This window comes from Arachis stenosperma, chromosome 3 (genome assembly GCF_014773155.1).
Source record: "Arachis stenosperma cultivar V10309 chromosome 3, arast.V10309.gnm1.PFL2, whole genome shotgun sequence".
Lineage (NCBI taxonomy): Eukaryota > Viridiplantae > Streptophyta > Magnoliopsida > Fabales > Fabaceae > Arachis > Arachis stenosperma.
In genome coordinates, this window is record NC_080379.1 from 47,391,498 (window position 1) to 47,410,650 (window position 19,153).

At 36.3% G+C, this 19,153-nt stretch overlaps 1 pseudogene; it reads right to left on the reverse strand.

The window, feature by feature from the left end:
• Window positions 1-617: 617 nt before the first annotated feature.
• On the reverse strand, window positions 618-14,448 carry LOC130966054 (NADP-dependent malic enzyme 4, chloroplastic-like; annotated as a pseudogene).
• Between the last annotated feature and the right edge of the window lie 4,705 nt (window positions 14,449-19,153).

Here is a 19,153-nt window from a genome sequence, read left to right on the forward strand (position 1 = left end):
CAAACAAGAATACCAACAATAAAGTAAACAATACCAACAAACAGCAACAATGAATCAATGATTATTGAACAAAAATTAGTGAAATTACATAGTAACTCATCAGTATTACTAACAAAATTTCAAAACAAGCAAAATAAGTGCAGCAAACCAAAAATCAATTCAGAATCACATAATCACAGAATCATAGAATTTGAACTAAGCAAAACAAGCAAATTTGAACCCAGCAACTCAGAAGCACAGAATCAAAGTTATTAACAAGAAAGTAACAAAAACCTAAACAAATCCAGCAACTCATAATCACAGAAATTATAATTAACAAAATCAAGCCCTAACTATTTCATAATTATAAACCCAAGTTATCAACAATAAACTGAACAATAAACTGAGGTGGAGGTGGCGACCTGCTGTGTTGATCGTGGGTGGCCAGAACCCAGAAACACTGCTAAGTGGAGGTGGCGAGGTGCTTTGTTGATCGTGGCCTCGTGGGTGCTGTCTACTGTGCTGCCCTGTTGGGTTAGTCGGTGGTGGCGAGGTGCTGTGTTGATCTGGGTCTTCGCGTTCGTGGTGCACCGACGGTGGGGAATCTCTGCTCTATTCTGTGGTGGGGAATCTCTGCTCTATTCGGGGAATATGTATGCATTATTGGCCTGTCATCAAAGAAAACATCTGAATCAAACTGTGTTCTATGCAAAATTTCTTTTTGTTACATATGAATTCTGAAGGACTATAAACCTGGCCAGGCACAAAAACTTTTCCTTCATTCTCAACAGGAGGGAATCGGCTTCCGCTAGCGAAAATGGCGCGACCCTGATGATACCAAACATTTACAAGGTAAGAATATAGAAATTAAACTCGAAACCCAAACTTAATTATAGAAATACTACTAGGGGTATTTTATTACCTGGCTCCACTTGTAAGCCTCTTCAGCAGTACACTCTGATTGTGAAGATGGGTTGGAAAGTGAAAGAATGATAGGTTTCTGCATGCACTATCATGTAATAGACTTGTTAGCTTAAATGGACATGAACTATGTCATAGTAGTTGGAAAAATAGATTGAAATAGTAGTAGTACCTCATTGATTGAAGCCATTGCCTCAATAACCTCTTTAGTGAAAGTTCTTCCTTGTCCAGAGGTTCCAATCAACACTGTTTATTTGATTTTCTGAGAGGGTAATGGTGCACGAAATTGTGATCTCAATGGCGCCAACAACTTAGTATGCACAATTGTAATCTCAACTCTTTTTCACAACTTCGCGCAACTAACCAGCAAGTGCACTGGGTCGTCCAAGTAATAAACCTTACGTGAGTAAGAGTCGATCCCACAAAGATTGTCGGCTTGAAGCAAGCTATGGTCATCTTGTAAATCTCAGTCAGGAGGATTCAAATGGTTATAGAGTTTTGATAATTAAAAGATAAATAAACATAAAATAAAGATAGAGATACTTATGTAATTCATTGGTGGGAATTTTAGATAAGTGTATGGAGATGCGTTATACCTTCTGAATCTCTGCTTTCCTACTGTCTTCATTCAATCATTCATACTCCTTTCCATGGCAAGCTGTATGTTGGGGGATCACCGTTGTCAATGGCTACTGTCTGTCCTCTCAGTGAAAATGGTCCGGCTACGGGTTACGTAGGGCTAATCGTATCTCGGTTCTCGCTCGTGTTGGAATAGGATCCAATGATCCTTTTGCGTCTATCACTATGCCCAACAGTCATGAGTTTGAAGCTCGTCATAGTCATCCCATCCCAGATCCTACTCGGAATACCACAGACAAGGTTTAGACTTTCCGGATCTCAAGAATGCTGCCAATTGATTCTAGCTTATACCACGAAGACTCTGATCTCACGGAATGGAAGGCTCTGTTGTCAGGAGAGGCAACCATGCATCGTGGACCAGGAATCCAAGAGATACATACTCTAGCTTTCACAGGTAGAACGGAAGTGTTTGTCAGGCACGCGTTCATAAGTGAGAATGGTGATGAGTGTCACGGATCATCACATTCATCAGGTTGAAGTGTGAGTGAACATCTTAGAATAAGAATAAGCTTGAATTGAATAGAAAAACAATCGTACTTTGCATTAATACTCGAGGAACAGCAGAGCTCCACACCTTAATCTATGGTGTGTAGAAACTCCACCGTTAAAAATACATAAGTGATAATGGTGTTCATTGGCTTCGGCCCCAGAGGGGGAACTAGAATAACCAAGACCAAGGTCTAAGGACTAAACGTCCAAAGATGTTCCAAAAGATCTATCATATCAATACAATAGTAAAAAGTTCTATTTATACTAAACTAGTTACTAGGATTACAGAAATAAGTAAATAATGCAGAAATCCACTTTCGGGCCCACTTAATGTGTGCTTGGGCTGAGTATTGAAGTTTTAATGTGTAGAGACTTTTCTTGGAGTTAAACCCCAGCTTTTATGCTAGTTTAGGCGTTTAACTCCAGCTTCTATCCTGTTTCTGGAGTTTAACTCCAGAATAGGGCAGGAAGTTGGCGTTTGAACGCCAGTTTGCATCGTCTAAAATCGGGCAAAGTATGGACTATTATATATTGCTGGAAAGTCCAAGATGTCTACCTTCCAACGTAATTGAGAGCGCGTCGATTGGGCTTCTGTAGCTCCAAAAAATCCATTTCGAGTGCAGGGAGGTCAGAATCCAACAATATCAGCAGTCCTTTTTCAACCTCTGAATAAGATTTTTGATCAGGTCCCTCAATTTCAGCCAGAAAATACCTGAAATCATAGAAAAACACACAAACTCATAGTAAAGTCCAGAAATGTGAATTTTGCTTAAAAACTAATAAAAATATACTAAAAAGTAGCTAGATCCTACTAAAAACTATCTAAAAATAATGCCAAAAGCATATAAATTATCTGCTCATCACAACACCAAACTTAAACTGTTGCTTGTCCCCAAGCAACTGAAAACAAAATAGGATAAAAATAAGAGAATACACAATGAATCTCACAATATCAATGAAACTTAGTCCCAATTAGATGAGCGGGGCTAGTAGCTTTTTACTTCTGAACAGTTTTGGCATCTCACTTTATCCTTTGAAATTCAGAATGATTGGCATCTATAGGAACTCAGAATTTTTGATAGTGTTATTGATTCTCCTAGTTTAGTATGTTGATTCTTGAACACAACTACTTTATAAGTCTTGACCGTGGCCCTGAGCACTTTGTTTTCCAGTATTACCACCGGATACATAAATGCCACAAACACATAACTGGGTGAACCTTTTCAGATTGTGACTCAGCTTTGCTAAAGTCCCCAGTTAGAGGTGTCCAGAGTTCTTAAGCTCACTTTTTTTGCTTTGGATCACGACTTTAACCACTCAGTCTCAAGCTTTTCACTTGGACCTTCATGACACAAGAACATGGTTAGGGAGAGCTAGATTTAGCCGCTTAGGCCTAGATTTTATTTCCTTGGGCCCTCCTATCCATTAATGCTCAAAGCCTTGGATCCTTTTTACCCTTGCCTTTTGGTTTAAAGGGCTATTGCCTTTTTCTGCTTGCTTTTTCTTTCTTTTTCTTTCTTTTCTCTTTTTTTTCGCTACTTTTTTTTCTTTTTCACTGCTTTTTCTTGCTTCAAGAATCAATTTCATGATTTTTCAGATCATCAATAACATTTCTCTTTGTTCATCATTCTTTCAAGAGCCAACAATTTTAACATTCATAAACTTCACTATCAAAAAATATGCACTGTTCAAGCATTCATTCAGAAAAGAAAATGTATTGCCACCATATCAAAATAATTAAACTAATCTCAAGATAAAATTTGAAATTCAAGTACTTCTTGTTCTTTTGTAGTTAGGCACATTTTTCATTTAAGAGAGGTGAAGGATTCATAGAATTATTCATAGCTTTAAGGCATAGACGCTAGACACTAATGATCATGTAATGAAGACACAAACATAGATAACACATAAAGCATAAAAATCGAAAAAAAAAAGAAAAATAAGAACACGGAAGTTAAAGAACAGGTCGACCTTAGTGATGACGGCTAGTTTTTCCTCTTGAAGATCCTATGGAGTGCTTAAGCTCCTCAATGTCTCTTCCTTGCCTTTGTTGCTCCTCCCTCATAGCTCTTTGATCTTCTCTAATTTCATGGAGAATGATGGAGTGCTCTTGGTGCTCCACCCTTAGTGCTTTTGGTGCTCATATCCTTAGTTGCTCTCAATAGTTGTGTGGAGAAAAATGTATCCCTTGAGGCATCTCAGGGATTTCATGAGAAAATTCCTCATGCCCTTGTTGAGGTCCATGAGTGGGCTCTCTTATTTGCTCCATCCTCTTTTTAGTGATGGGCTTGTCCTCTTTAATGAGGATATCTTCCTCTATGACAATTCCAGCTGAATTGCATAGGGATCACAATTTTCTTGGCCACAACTTCATAGAAGTGGTCTTGATGGACCTTTGAGATGAATCTCTCCATCTTCTATGACTCAGAGGCGAAAGCTTTTGCCTTTCCTTTCCTTTTTCTAGAGGTTTCTCCAGTCTTAGATGTCATAAATGGTTATGGAAAAACAAAAAGCAATGCTTTTACCACACCAAACTTAAAAGGGTTGCTCGTTCTCGAGTAAAAGAAGAAAGAAAGAAGGAGAAGAAGAAGAAAATAGAGGAGATAGAGGGAGAGATAGGTTCGGCCAAGGGGGTAGGAGAGGGTTTGTGATGTGTGAAAATGAAGGAGTGAAGAGTGGTATTTATAGGGAAAGAGAGGGAGAGTGGCCGAATGGAATTGGGTGGGTTTGGGAGGGAAAAGTGTTTGAATTTGAAAAGTGAGGTAGGTGGGGTTTTTGGGAAAGAGATATGGATGTAATTGGTGAAGAGAATATAGGGAAGATGATAGGATTTGATAGGTGAGTGGTGTTTGGGGTAGAGTGATATAGAGATGTGTGAGGGGGAGACAGAGAGGTGGGGTAGGTGGGATCCTGTGGGATCCACAGATCCTGAGAGGTCAAGGACTTCTCATTCCTGCTCCATTTAGGCGTGCAAAAATGCCCTTAGAGTGCAATTCTGGCGTTTAACACCAGACTGCTGCCTGTTTCTGGCGTAAAACGCCAGCTTTTATACCTTTCCTGGCGTTTAACGCCAAGTTGTTACTTGTTTCTGGTGTTTAACGCCAACTTGGTGCTCTGTTCTGGCGTTAAACGCTAGTCTGGTGCCCATTTCCGGCGTTAAACACCCAGAATGGTGCTAGACTGGGCGTTTAACGCCCATTCTGCTACTCTTACTTGCGTTTAAACGCCAGTAAGCTTATCCTCCAGGGTGTGCTGTTTTTAATGCTATTTTTGAATTTACTTTGATTTTTGCAGTTGCTTTTATGACTCCGCATGATCATCAACCTAAAGAAAACATGAAATAACATAGATAAATAAAAATTGGGTTGCCTCCCAATAAGCGCTTCTTTAATGTCAATAGCTTGACAGTGGGCTCTCATGGAGCCTCACAGATATTCAGAGCATGGTTGGGGCCTCCCAACACCAAACTTAGAGTTTGGTTGTGGCCTCTCAACACCAAACTTAGAGTTTGGTTGTGGCCTCTCAACACCAAACTTAGAGTTTGGTTGTGGCCTCCCAACACCAAACTTAGAGTTTGGTTGTAGCCTCCCAACACCAAACTTAGAGTTTTAATGTGGGGACTTTGTTTGACTCTGTATTGAAAGAAGCTTTTCATACTTCTTCTCCATGTGTACAGAAGGAGAACCTTGAGTTTTGAATACAAGGTATTCCTCATTCAATTGAAGGAGCAACTCTCCTCTATCAACATTAATCATAGCTTTTGCTGTGGCTAGGAAAGGTCTGCCAAGGATGATGGATTCATCCTCATCTTTTTCGGTGTCTAGGATTATGAAATCAGCAGGGATGTAAAGGCCTTCAACCTTCACTAGCACATCCTCTACTAGTCCATAAGCCAGTTTCATTGATTTGTCTGTCATCTTTAGTGAGATTCTTGCAGCTTGAACCTTAATGATTCCCAATTTCTCCATTACAGAGAGTTGCATGAGGTTTATGCCTGACCCCAGGTCATACAGAGCCTTCTCAAAAGTCATGGTGCCTATGGTACAAGGTATTAAGAACCTTCCGGGATCCTCTTTCTTTTGAGGTAATGTCTGCCTAATCAAGTTATTCAGTTTATTGGTGAGCAAGGGGGTTCATCCACCCAAGTCTCATTACCAAATAACTTGGCATTCAGCTTCATGATTGCTCCAAGGTACTTAGAACTTACTCTTCAGTAATATCTTCATCCTCTTCAGAGGAGGAATAGTCATCAGAGCTCATAAATGATGGAAGTAGGTTCAATGGAATCTCTATGGTCTCTAGATGAGCCTCAGATTCCTTAGGTTCCCCAATTGGGAACTCCTTTTTGTCCAGAGGACGTCCCATGAGGTCTTCCTCATTAGGATTCACGTCCTCCTCCTCCTCTCTAGCTTCGGCCACACCAAGTAAGGTTATGGCCTTGCACTCTCTTTTTGGATTCTCTTCTGTATTGCTTGGGAGAGTACTAGGAGGAGTTTCATTGACTCTTTTACTCAGCTGGCCCACTTGTGCCTCCAAATTTCTAATGGAGGACCTTGTTTCATTCATGAAACTGAGAGTGGCCTTAGATAGATTAGAGACTATATTTGCTAAGCTAGATGGGCTCTGCTCAGAATTCTCTGTCTGTTGTTGAGAGGATGATGGAAAAGGCTTGCTATGGCTAAACCTGTTTCTTCCACCATTATTAAAGCCTTGTTGAGGCTTTTGTTGATCCTTTCATAAGAAATTTGGATGATTTCTCCATGAGGGATTATAGGTGTTTCCATAGGCTTCACCCATGTAATTCACCTCTGCCATTGCAGGGTTCTCAGGATCATAAGCTTCTTCTTCAGAAGATGTTTCTTTAGTACTGTTGGTTGCATTTTGCAAACCATTCAGACTCTGAGAAATCATATTGACTTGCTGAGTCAATATTTTGTTTTGAGCCAATATGGCATTCAGAGCATCAATTTCAAGAACTCCCTTCTTTTGAGGCGTCCCATTACTCACAAGATTCCCTTCAAATGTGTACATGAACTGGTTATTTGTAACCATCTCAATGAGTTTCTAAGCTTCTGCAGGAGTTTTCTTCAAGTGAATAGATCCACCTACAGAATGGTCCAATGACATCTTAGACAATTCAGACAGACCATCATAGAATATATCCAGGATGGTCCATTCTGAAAGCATGTCAAAAGGACACTTTTTTTGTCAATTGCTTGTATCTTTCCCAAGCTTCATAGAGGGATTCACCTTCTTTCTGCCTGAAGGTTTGAACATCCACTCTAAGCTTGCTCAGCTTTTGAGGAGGAAAGAATTTGGCTAAGAAAGCCGTGATTAGCTTATCCCAAGAGTTTAGGCTATCTCTAGGCTGAGAGTCCAACCATATTCTAGCTCTGTCTCTTATGGTAAAAGGGAAAAGTATAAGCTTATAGACCTCAGGATCAACTCTATTGGTCTTAACAGTATCACAAATCTGCAAAAATTCAGTTAAGAACTGAAAAGGATCTTCTTATGGAAGTCTATAAAACTTGCAATTCTGTTGCATCAGAGAAACTAATTGAGGCTTTAGCTCAAAATTGTTTGCTCCAATGGCAGGGATTGAGATGCTTCTTCCATGGAAGTTGAAATTTGGTGCAGTGAAGTCACCAAGCATCTTCCTTGCATTGTTGTTGGGTTCGGCCATTACATCTTTTTCGAGATTCTCTGTAAAGTTTTCTCTGGATTGTTGTGCTTTAGCTTCTCTTAGCTTCTTCTTCAGAGTCCTTTCAGGTTCAGGATTAGCTTCAACAAGAATGTTCTTGTCCTTGCTCCTGTTCATATAAAAAAGAAGAGGACAGAAAAGAAGAGGAATCCTCTATCTCACAGTATAGAGATTCCTTTATGTGAGTAGAAGAAGAAAAGAATAGAAGAATGATGTAGAGAGAAGAAGAAGAGAAGAAGAATAAGAATGAAGAAGGAAGAAGAAGAATTCGAACACAGAGAGGGAGAGAGTTCAAATTATAAGAAGAAGAGAAGAGTGTTAGTCATTAAATAAATAAATAGAAAGAGATGAGAGAGAGAGTTTTCAAAAATAATTAAAAGGAAAAGGAAAAGATTTTTATTTTTATTTTAAAATTTAGTTAAAATTTGAAAATTAAGAGAAGAAATAAAATTAAAATTAAAATTTGAAACAATTAGTTAACTAAAAGAATTTTGAAAAAGGGTGAGGAGTTTTTGAAAATTAGAGAGAGAAAATTAGTTAGGTAGTTTTGAAAAAGATAAGAATTTTAAAATCAAACAAAAAGTTAAGTAGTTAATTGAAAAAGATTTGAAAATCAATTTTGAAAAGATAAGAAGTTAGAAAAGATTTTGAAATCAAATTTTTTTTGAAAAAGATATGATTTGAAAAGATTTGATTGAAAAAGATATGTTTGAAAAGATATGATTGAAATTTATTTTGAAAAAGATTTAATTTTTAAAAATCAGAATTAATGACTTGACTCACAAGAAATCAAAAGATATTATTTTAAAATTTAAAGTTTGAATCAAAACATTAATTGTTAGTATTAATTTTAAAAATATGAGGTGAAAATAGAAAAATGATTTTGAAAAGTTTTGAAAAAAGAATTTTGAGGATTTTTGAAAAACAAAGGAAAAAATGAAAAAGATTTGATTTTAAAAAAGATTTTGAAATTGAAATCTTGACTTGACTATCAAGAAACAACTTATTTTTAAAAATTTTTGACTAAGTCAACCCAAAGATTTCGAAATTTATGAGTGAAATAAGGAAAATATATTTTTTTTGATGATTTTTTTTATTTTAATGAGGAAAGAAAAAACCACAAAATGACTCAACACATAAAAATTTTGGATTAAAATAAAGGATGCATGCAAGAACACTATGAATGTCAAGATGAACACCAAGAACACTTTGAAGATCATGATGAACATCAAGAACTTATTTTTGAAAATTTTTAAGAAAAGAAAAACATGCAAGACACCAAACTTAGAAATTTTTAATGTTTAGGCACTAACAAATTAAAAATGCATATGAAAAACAAGAAAAGACACAAAACAAGAAAATTTTAAGATCAAACAAGGAGACTTATCAAGAACAACTTGAAGATCATGAAAAATACCATGCATGAATTTTCAAAAATTTTTAGAAAAAATATAACATGCAATTGACACCAAACTCAGAATGTGACACTAGACTCAAATAAAAAACATAAAATATTTTTTTTTGGTTTTTTTTATTTTATAAAAAAATTTTATTTGTAATTTTTCGAAAATTATTTTGGAAAGACTAAAAGGAAGAAAAGATTTTTGAAAATAATTTTGAAAACTTTTTGAAAATAAAATAAAGGTTGAAACAAGAAGAAAATTACCTAATCTGAGCAATAAGATGAACCGTCAGTTGTCCAAACTCAAACAATCCCAGGCAATGGCACCAAAAACTTGGTGCACGAAATTGTGATCTCAATGGCACCAACAACTTGATACGCACAATTGTAATCTCAACTCTTTTTCACAACTTCGCACAACTAACCAGCAAGTGCACTGAGTCGTCCAAGTAATAAACCTTTCGTGAGTAAGGGTCGATCCCACGGAGATTGTCGGCTTGAAGCAAGCTATGGTCATCTTGTAAATCTCAGTCAGGCAGATTCAAATGGTTATAGAGTTTTGATAATTAAAAGATAAATAAACATAAAATAAAGATAGAGATACTTATGTAATTCATTGGTGGAAATTCCAGATAAGCGTATGGAGATGTGTTATTCCTTCTGAATCTTTGCTTTCCTACTGTCTTCATTCAATCATTCATACTCCTTTCCATGGCAAGCTGTATGTTGGGGATCACCGTTGTCAATGGCTACCGTCCGTCCTCTCAGTAAAAATGGTCCGGCTACAGGTTACGTAGGGCTAATCCAATGATCATTTTGATGTCTGTCACTACGCTCAACAGTCATGAGTTTGAAGTTCGTCACAGTCATCCCATCCCAGATCCTACTCGGAATACCACAGATAAGGTTTAGACTTTCCGGATCTCAAGAATGCTGCTAATTGATTCTAGCTTATACCATGAAGACTCTGATCTCACGAAATGGAAGCTCTGTTGTCAGGAGAGGCAACCATGCGTCGTGGACCAGGAATCCAAGAGATACACACTCTAGCTTTCGCAGATAGAACGGAAGTGTTTGTCAGGCACGCGTTCATAAGTGAGAATGGTGATGAGTGTCACGGATCATCACATTCATCAGGTTGAAGTGCGAGTGAACATCTTAGAATAAGAATAAGCTTAAATTGAATAGAAGAACAATAGTACTTTGCATTAATACTCGACGAACAGCAGAGCTCCACACCTTAATCTATGGTGTGTAGAAACTCCACCGTTGAAAATACATAAGTGATAATGGTGTTCATTGGCTTCGGCCCCAGAGGGAGAACCAGAATAACCAAGACCAAGGTCTAAGGACTAAACGTCCAAAGATGTTCCAAAAGATCTATCATATCAATACAATAGTAAAAAGTTCTATTTATACTAAACTAGTTACTAGGGTTACAAAAATAAGTAAATGATGTAGAAATCTACTTCCGAGTCCATTTGGTGTGTGCTTGGGCTGAGCATTGAAGCTTTCATGTGTAGAGACTTTTCTTGGAGTTAAATGCCAGCTTTTATGCTAGTTTAGGCATTTAACTCTAGCTTCTATCCTGTTTCTGGCGTTTATTAACTCCAGAATAGGGCAGGAAATTGGCATTTGAATGCCAGTTTGCATCGTCTAAACTCGGGCAAAGTATGGACTATTATATATTGATGGAAATCCCAGGATGTCTAATTTCCAACGCAATTGAGACCGCACCAATTGGGCTTCTGTAGCTCCAAAAAATCTATTTCGAGTGCAGGGAGGTCAGAATCCAACAGCATCAGCAGTTCTTTTTCAGCTTCTGAATCAGATTTTTGCTCAGGTCCCTCAATTTCAGCCAGAAAATACTTGAAATCACAGAAAAACACACAAACTCATAGTAAAGTCTAGAATTATGAATTTTGCTTAAAAACTAATAAAAATATACTAAAAAGTAGCTAGATCCTACTAAAAACTATTTAAAAATAATGCCAAAAAGCGTATAAATTATCCGCTCATCAGGTAACATAGACATAGATAATGTAAGAATATTGAAACTTTTGCTGTGTGTGCGCGTGCACACATGTGTAATGTACATAAAGATCAATCAAACATTAACAGCGTCTACGAGTCGATGAACAGGTTCGTGATCATTGTCCCATGGCTTCTTAAAATGTTGAAGCAATTCTTTTCGGGAATCGACAATCAATCCCTGCAGAAGTAAGGGGATCAAGAATATTACTAACAGAAAATCAGAATCTACTTTGTATAAGTGGAGAAGCTTGGATGAATTCAACACTAACCTTTGAGTCCACCAACCAAATGTTCTTCCGCACTTCATCTAGTGGGGCAATAGTCTGCATCAAGAAGGGTAGTTTCTTAATAAATCTAAAGTACTAATCAAATGAATATCATAACATTAATGAAAGTGTTTAGATACTTCAAACATTATATCAGTAACAGAAAGGAACCTGTTTTGATGTTTCAAGTGCAATAAGTTATGCAATTCCAGTGCCAGCCTACAATCACCAATATAATTAAAGGTTAAAGACCATTAGAACTACATCCTCATCTTAGAACCAATGAAGGAAGCATGAGCACAGTCGCAGAACTGCATGGACCTACCTCTCCAGCACCAAGGAATAAGAATCTGTGGTCAGCCAAGTTGCCCCCAACCAATTTCAGAGCTGCAACTAGTCCAGCAAGGACCACTGATGCTATACCCTGGAACAGTGCGATACAGTTTCAGAGCTGGATATATTATAGTTACCAAAGTATAGGAATTAAGTATTGATGACTAGTATTCCTTATTTGAATATCATCAGTGAAAACAAGATGGGTTGATCTATATTTTTCAAGTAGATCAAATGCGTTATGGTTTGCAAAGTCTTCAAACTATAACATATTCGTACAAAAAAGGACAAGTTAGTAAGCACTTCACACCCAATAAAAAAGATGGCTTGTCATATTCGCTAATACCTGAATGAAGACTTTCTCTCCGTAATTTTGCTTGACAGCACTCATAAATTCATGCATAAGTTCAGCATATTCCTGGATTCAGAAAAATTAAACCGAAGTCAATATTAGGACATATTATATAAGTGATAGCTAAATTTAAAAATGATTAACTCCATGATGACTCAGAAAAGAATATTAGTCACGAACCTGCCCAGTCGCCCGTCTTTGCTTGAGCCCTATATATAACTCATCATTCAACAAGTTCTTGTTGTTTGTTCCCACATCAATGGTGATAGGCAAACACTGAAAATTTTTATCAGATTATATTATATTTATAGGCATGACAAGAAATGGAAGGCATAATCATTGTGAGTTTATGATGGTGATAATTTATAGGATATACTTACGACAGATGGACGAACTCCTCCGAGTGCTGTATATAAAGAAAGTTTTCCAACTGGTATTCCCATTCCCTGAAGAAACAACATGTTACCAAAGATTAGATTGCAACATTAAACCTAATTCATAAAACAATATGATTCATAAATTTTAACAAGTACATAAGAAATTACCTGACAACCAAGATCCCCAAGACCCAAGAATCCTCCCCCTTTTAGTTCAAACCCAAACAATATACAACGTAATCAATACAAATAATACAGGAAATATTCATCAACAATAATTCCAAGTCAAAGTCAAGCTTACTTCTCTTTCAAGCTGATATAAAGACCCTGAGGATGCATGAAGATGCTTCCGTATTTTTGGCAAGCCTCATCGACAGTTGGAGCATAGATAACTGGGAGTAACTCTTCGACGTCCTCAATAAGAAGCTTATAAAACAACCGTTCATTCCTCTCCTGCAATAAGGAGCATATTGAAGTGAAAGCATTAGAAGCCGAATCCAAAGCTAAGAAAACAAATTGTGTGAAGAAACTTGCCCCAAGATATTATTTCACATTAAAGATGAATTTCATAGTACTATATAAAAATAATGGGGCAAAAAAAGGACAATATCACAAGTATTTTGGCCAAGAAACAAGGCCACACCTGAAGATCCATCATTGCCATGTACTTCTGCAATGGAACTTGATACTGACGAACGTGCTGGATCATTTTCTTCACCTGCACAATGAAGTGGCAATAAACTTTTAAGAATTTAACTGATGTTCATATACACAATCCAATAACTTGGTAAGTATGAAAAAAAAGTAGTATTAATGTCTTCTAATCAGATATTCGACCTGAGTTTCCTGCGGAATAACTGTCGGGGGAAAAAGACCTCGCAAGTAGTGAGCAACAGGCGAACAGCAAGCAAGAGCGTCAGCAACACAACCATTAGCAGCAGCAGCCAAGGAACAGAGTTTCTGACGAGAAGATGGGTTTAAAGAAGGATATACGATGGGTTTAGGGAACAAAAGCTCAGCAAAACAGAGATTCTGGTGAGAAGCATAGACGATTGAATTATGGAAGGATTGAGAAAAATGTTTTGGTTTGGGCAGGTTTAGGTTTTCCTTTTGCGCCAAACTTTGGGAAAAATTAAAAGAGGCGGCTATTTACCGAAGATTAAAAATTTTTTAAAGGGGGTTTATAAAACTCCTGTAGACTAAAAATAGAAAATCATTATGTTCATAAGTCTTGACAACTTCTGGATTTGGAGTTATTTCTTCAATAAATTGCAACTTATCCACTTGATGTGAGTGAGTGCATTGGTTACAAGTTTTCAAATCTTTATTATCAGGAAAATTAGATCGATTCTCCTCTTCATATGTGGGTACTGAGGAAACTGCTCTTGAAAGGGGTGTTGCACCAAGTGTCTGGAATATGTTGGTTTTAATGTTGGAGAAAAGTTCAAAGGCGGCTCGAGGAAGGGAAAAGGAACTACACTCCCCAAATTGCTTTTCACAATTCTCTCTAACACCATCACTATTTAACAAGTCCTGTTCATCAAACATGACATTCAGTTTGGAATTAGACAGTTGCATACTTGCATTTGGTAATGAATCTTAACAACACAACAACAACAACTAGAACTAGATGTTTTCAATTATAGTTTCCATGGTGAGACATGTGTCTTAGTGTCACCTAAATAATTCAGTCAACAGCAACTACTAATATTCAAGGAAATGCATATTACACACCTTTTCCTTCTTGTCAGAGGGTAGACTTTTGTGTTCAATCATCTCTTGAGGTAACTCATCAACATTAGTTTCCCGAGGAATGGAGATAACAGATGAACCTTCATGTTTTTCAATTCGAAAAACTTCATAAGGTGCAACCTGTTGAGAAAATAAATAACTTACTAGCTTACTCATTTAACTAAAGCATATGAATACAGATAATTGTAGGACATACCTTGGTTGTGATACCATTAGCCCAATTCACCTCCATGTTACCATCTTCGAAACCAGTAACATTCCCAACACAGCATATGAAAGGATTATCAGGGAACTCATCTACACGATGAACTTGGTTCCCATCTTCAAGAGAAGCCTCCGCCTTCAAGTCAGTCACTGACTTGCCATTATTTTTACCAGCTTGGTCCCCAAGTTGTTTTTGAGCCGCAAACACAATATCACAAAAACAAAAGGAGTAGTCTGGGTGCTCTACAAGTTCGTAGGCGCTCACAGTTTCCTCCGTTTTGTCTCCAGCAAAATTATCTTCATTGGAAATGGAAACAGCCTTCCATTGTACCTTAACAGTATGCTCCAATGCATCGACACATCGGACAACACCCTATCTTTGATCATTGGGCTTAAGAGGATCATAAGAAGCACCTTTTTCAAGCACAAACTGATGAGGCCAAACGAACAGAGATGTCAGGCGGCGAGGGAAGCACAAAGAAGTTCTTGACAGTGACGGTTACGGTGACGGTGACGGGCACGGTGAACATAGAGAGAGCGCTCTCGAACAGAGGAGACGACTTCAAGCTCTTGCGACGGCGCCAAGCTTCCACACGCGATGCCTGTACATGCGACGGGGCTGCGGGGTTGAGGGGGCTGCGGTGGTTGGCGTGGCTGCGGGCGGCGAGGCTAGGTCAATGGGTGAGTAGAGTTGAGTTGATTTTTTCTTTTAATTTCAGAGAGGAATGGGGCTGAGGTGAATTCAGTTTCTGCACAATGATAAAAATATAACTTTACTTTTTAATGTTTATAGAAATTATATATTTAACCCTCTTATAAAAATATTTAATTACAAAATTACTCTACTTTAGTTAAGATATTAACTCTTATTGAGTTAAATTAACTCAAATTAAAACTAAACATCCAATTAAAACATGCCACATCACAAGAGATAATTTAGATGTTGACTTAGGGGAGATTGGGTAGAACTCACCATATATATATAATGTACGGTTAACACAACTAGTTTAGAAAAATAAAATAAAATAAAAACGAAAACATGCATATTATTTATGGAATTGTACTACAAAAAAAATTCAATTTTACTATAGTCTTATTGACGGACAATTACGCTTTGTTTGGGAGTGGAAAGAAATAGAAAAGAGAGAAATTGAGTGAAAAGAAATAGAAAAGAAAGAAATAAAAGTGAAATTTAATTTCCATAAGTGTGTTTGGATGAAAGAAAAATAAGATAAAAAGATATTGAAAGATAAATAATTTATATTATTTGTTTAAAAAAAATGAAAAAAAAGAATTAAGTTATATAATAATAATATTACCCCTCATATTATATAATACTGTTATTATGTATATAATTATTATGTAAATATTTATAAATGTCATTAAATAATAACAACAAAATTTAATTATACTTATAATATAACAAATTAGGAATATAAATTTTATATAATAATAATAATAATAATAATAATAATAATAATAATAATAATAATAATAATAATGGAGTGAGTTTTCGGGGAAAAAAGTTTTAGATGGTCCCATATCACTTTTTGTTACTGATGTATTTTTCTTTCACATTTTCTTTCAAAATCAAACAAGTGAAAGTATATATTTCTCTTTTATTTCTTTTCGTCCATATCAAATTTTTCTTATTTTCTATCTAAACAAGCGTTAGTGTTGGTATTCATTTTTATATAATTATAAAGATAGTATCGATCATTAGTGGTTAAAATAAATAATTAAAAAATATTTATATTTGATACTGAACCACGAATAAACTAAAACATTGTTTTTTATTTAAAATAAAATTTATATTTGTTGATATCTAAATCGTTGGTAATAATTAAAATTATTTTTTAAATTTTGACTTTATTGACGACCAAACAATCAATAAAATTATTTTTTAATTAATTTTTTATTATAATTACATCAATTTTATATATTAACTATACTTTATTAAAATACAATTTACAAAACGCGACAATCAAATAAATTTTGAATATAAATTATAAATAAAATATTATCCGTAACTTTATTAATGAATGAAGAACATTATTCATAAATAGTACAAACCAGCGCTAACTACGATATACACTAAGCATAATCATCATTTTTGATCATCGTGTCATCATGATGATCGTCCTCGTGTTCCTCTGCATCTCGGTATTTGTTGGCAGGACATGCATCAAACAGTTGGTGGTCGTGGCTGTGTAACTATGATGCACAGACGGTGTGAGGGAGGATATATATAACACGACAAGAAATACGCTGATAAGCAAATTTTAAAATCTTATAAGACACAAAAATATGCATACATATAAAATATAAAATATTTTTTAGATAAATCTCAATAATATTTTAATATTTTATTGATATTAAAATATAAATTATTTTTTTATTTATTTTTAATATTTTATTTTAATTATATCAAGTATTTAAAATATTTTTTTGTTTTAATAAATAATAATATATACTATATCTAAATTTATTTCAAGAATATATATTAAAAATAAGACTGGCCATGCTGACACGTGATGGTATTTAAGTGTATCTAAATGTATCTGGAGAAAAATTTTTTATTTTTTATTAAGACACGATTGGACACATTAGACAGACACACGTGTCGAACGAGTGTTGGTGAGTGTCTATCCAAAATATGTCCGACACTTCAGATACTGTAACTCAGCAAAGTATCTATGCTTCATAATTGTGTAATAACAAGCATAATTATATAATTTATTTACACTTGCTTCAAATATACTTATTGAAAGATTTATTATTTTATTCTTACAGAGTCAAATAAATATAACTCTTATTTACATGAAATTCACACTTTATCTTAAATATAATAATGAAATTTGAGAAATTCAAATGAAGAAAGTATTGAGAGTCAATGTATTTATTGTTCAATGTGTACAATAGAAATTAAATTAAAATTAATATCAAAGTTAAGGTCCTGTTAGAGAGACAATGAAGTATGTATACGATAGCTATAATAGACTGTTTATTTGCCCCAATATCAATAAAAAATAAAACCAATTCATCTTTTACCTTAATTTTAAAAATCTCATTCAGTTTTATTTTAACTATAACCATCTAATCCCTAATTCAATTTTTTCCCAATCCCTTTCTTTTTTAGCATTGACGACAACCCTCTTACCCAACCCTTTAGACCTTTCTTGACCATCCCATAGCAGTGGCGCCGAGTGACCCCGCACCTCCATTAGCGCCGACCAGACCCCTGCTGCTCACCATCCAGCGCGCACCTCCTACGTCGCCAATCACAGCCAGTTCGCTCGTCCCCCATTTTCCGTCGCAGGTCTCGCGTGGGCTTCACCAGAGAGACTCATCGTTGCCGTAGTTGAACGTCGCAGAGCCTAGTTCGCGGCTTGCCTCAGCGCAAATACCGAGACCATTGTGGGCGCCTCCTGCTTCCTGCATCGTTTGTCTTGTGTCATCCCCTTGAAGCCGTGAAAATCGAACGGGTAAACCTCGTTGCTATTACGGCGCCAAACCCATTCCGTGGTCGATGAGTTACTGGAGGTTAGTGGTTTGATTTGTTGCTGTGATGATATCTGTTTCTCTTGCTACTAGCTGTACATACACTGAATCTAGCTAAGGTGTTTGATTGTTCATAGTGAAGAACTCTGTTGTTGCAATGTCATTGTGTTGAAACTTGTAGAAATTTTTTTATTATAGATGGTTGCAATGAATTTAGCATGTTCCTGCATGTTTGGTTTATATTGAAATTAATCAGTTGTTTTGGCTTTAGATATGAGTATCATAACTGCATACCTATATTATAATTCTATGTTTTCAATAATGTTAGGCACTGAACTTGAACCCCAACAACAATTTGACACATCCAACAAGTTAATCAAATCTTTAAAACAACATAATTTCACTCCTGATTTGGTGAATGGCAGGAAAGCTTTACCTGATGAAGAGACCCTACTTTTGGCTTCATGTAACTATGAAACTAACACTAAATGGGGTCAAGAGGTAATAAAGATTAAGAATATCTATGATTTTTTTTCTATTAACACAGTGCCTTTTAGTGTGCTTATTCCTTATTGCAGATTGGATTCTTGTATGGTACTTGTTACGATGGGTAACCGGAGATTAATAAGATGGATGGCTTTGGTTGGCCCAATCGTCCGCGGATGGTGGCTTCCGAGCTAGTTTGCACGTTGGAGCCTCCTTCCGACTTTTGCTCGTGAGTGAATGGGGGGTGGTACCTGCAAAGACACTCTGATGCCTAAGTTAGCAAGGGTGTGAGCAGGTCTAGAGAGTATTGGGCTTAGAAATACCTGAGGGGTGTCAGTGTATTTGTAGTGGTGAGCCAATAACCACCGTTGGAGTAGTGCCATATTTTTAGGGTGTTAACCGTCCCATTATCTCAGGGAGGTTAAGATATGGCTTGATTAAAGTAGTTAGAGAGATTTTAGGGGCAGTTACTCATTTGAATGAGTGCTTATCTGCCAACTATTCTCCGTCCCGACTTCTTGGGAGTAAGTCGGGTATGACACCGACTTCTAAGTGTGAAGGTTGGTGTTTAGTAAGGCTCAATCCTCTGGACTAGGCCTTTTATTTGGACCTGGGCCTTTATTATTGGGCCAGGGTAGGAACAGTGCCCCTACTTGAGCCCAAGATCTTTATAGGACTTGGGTTCGAGTATTTTACTCGGGATCGTAGTCGACTTGT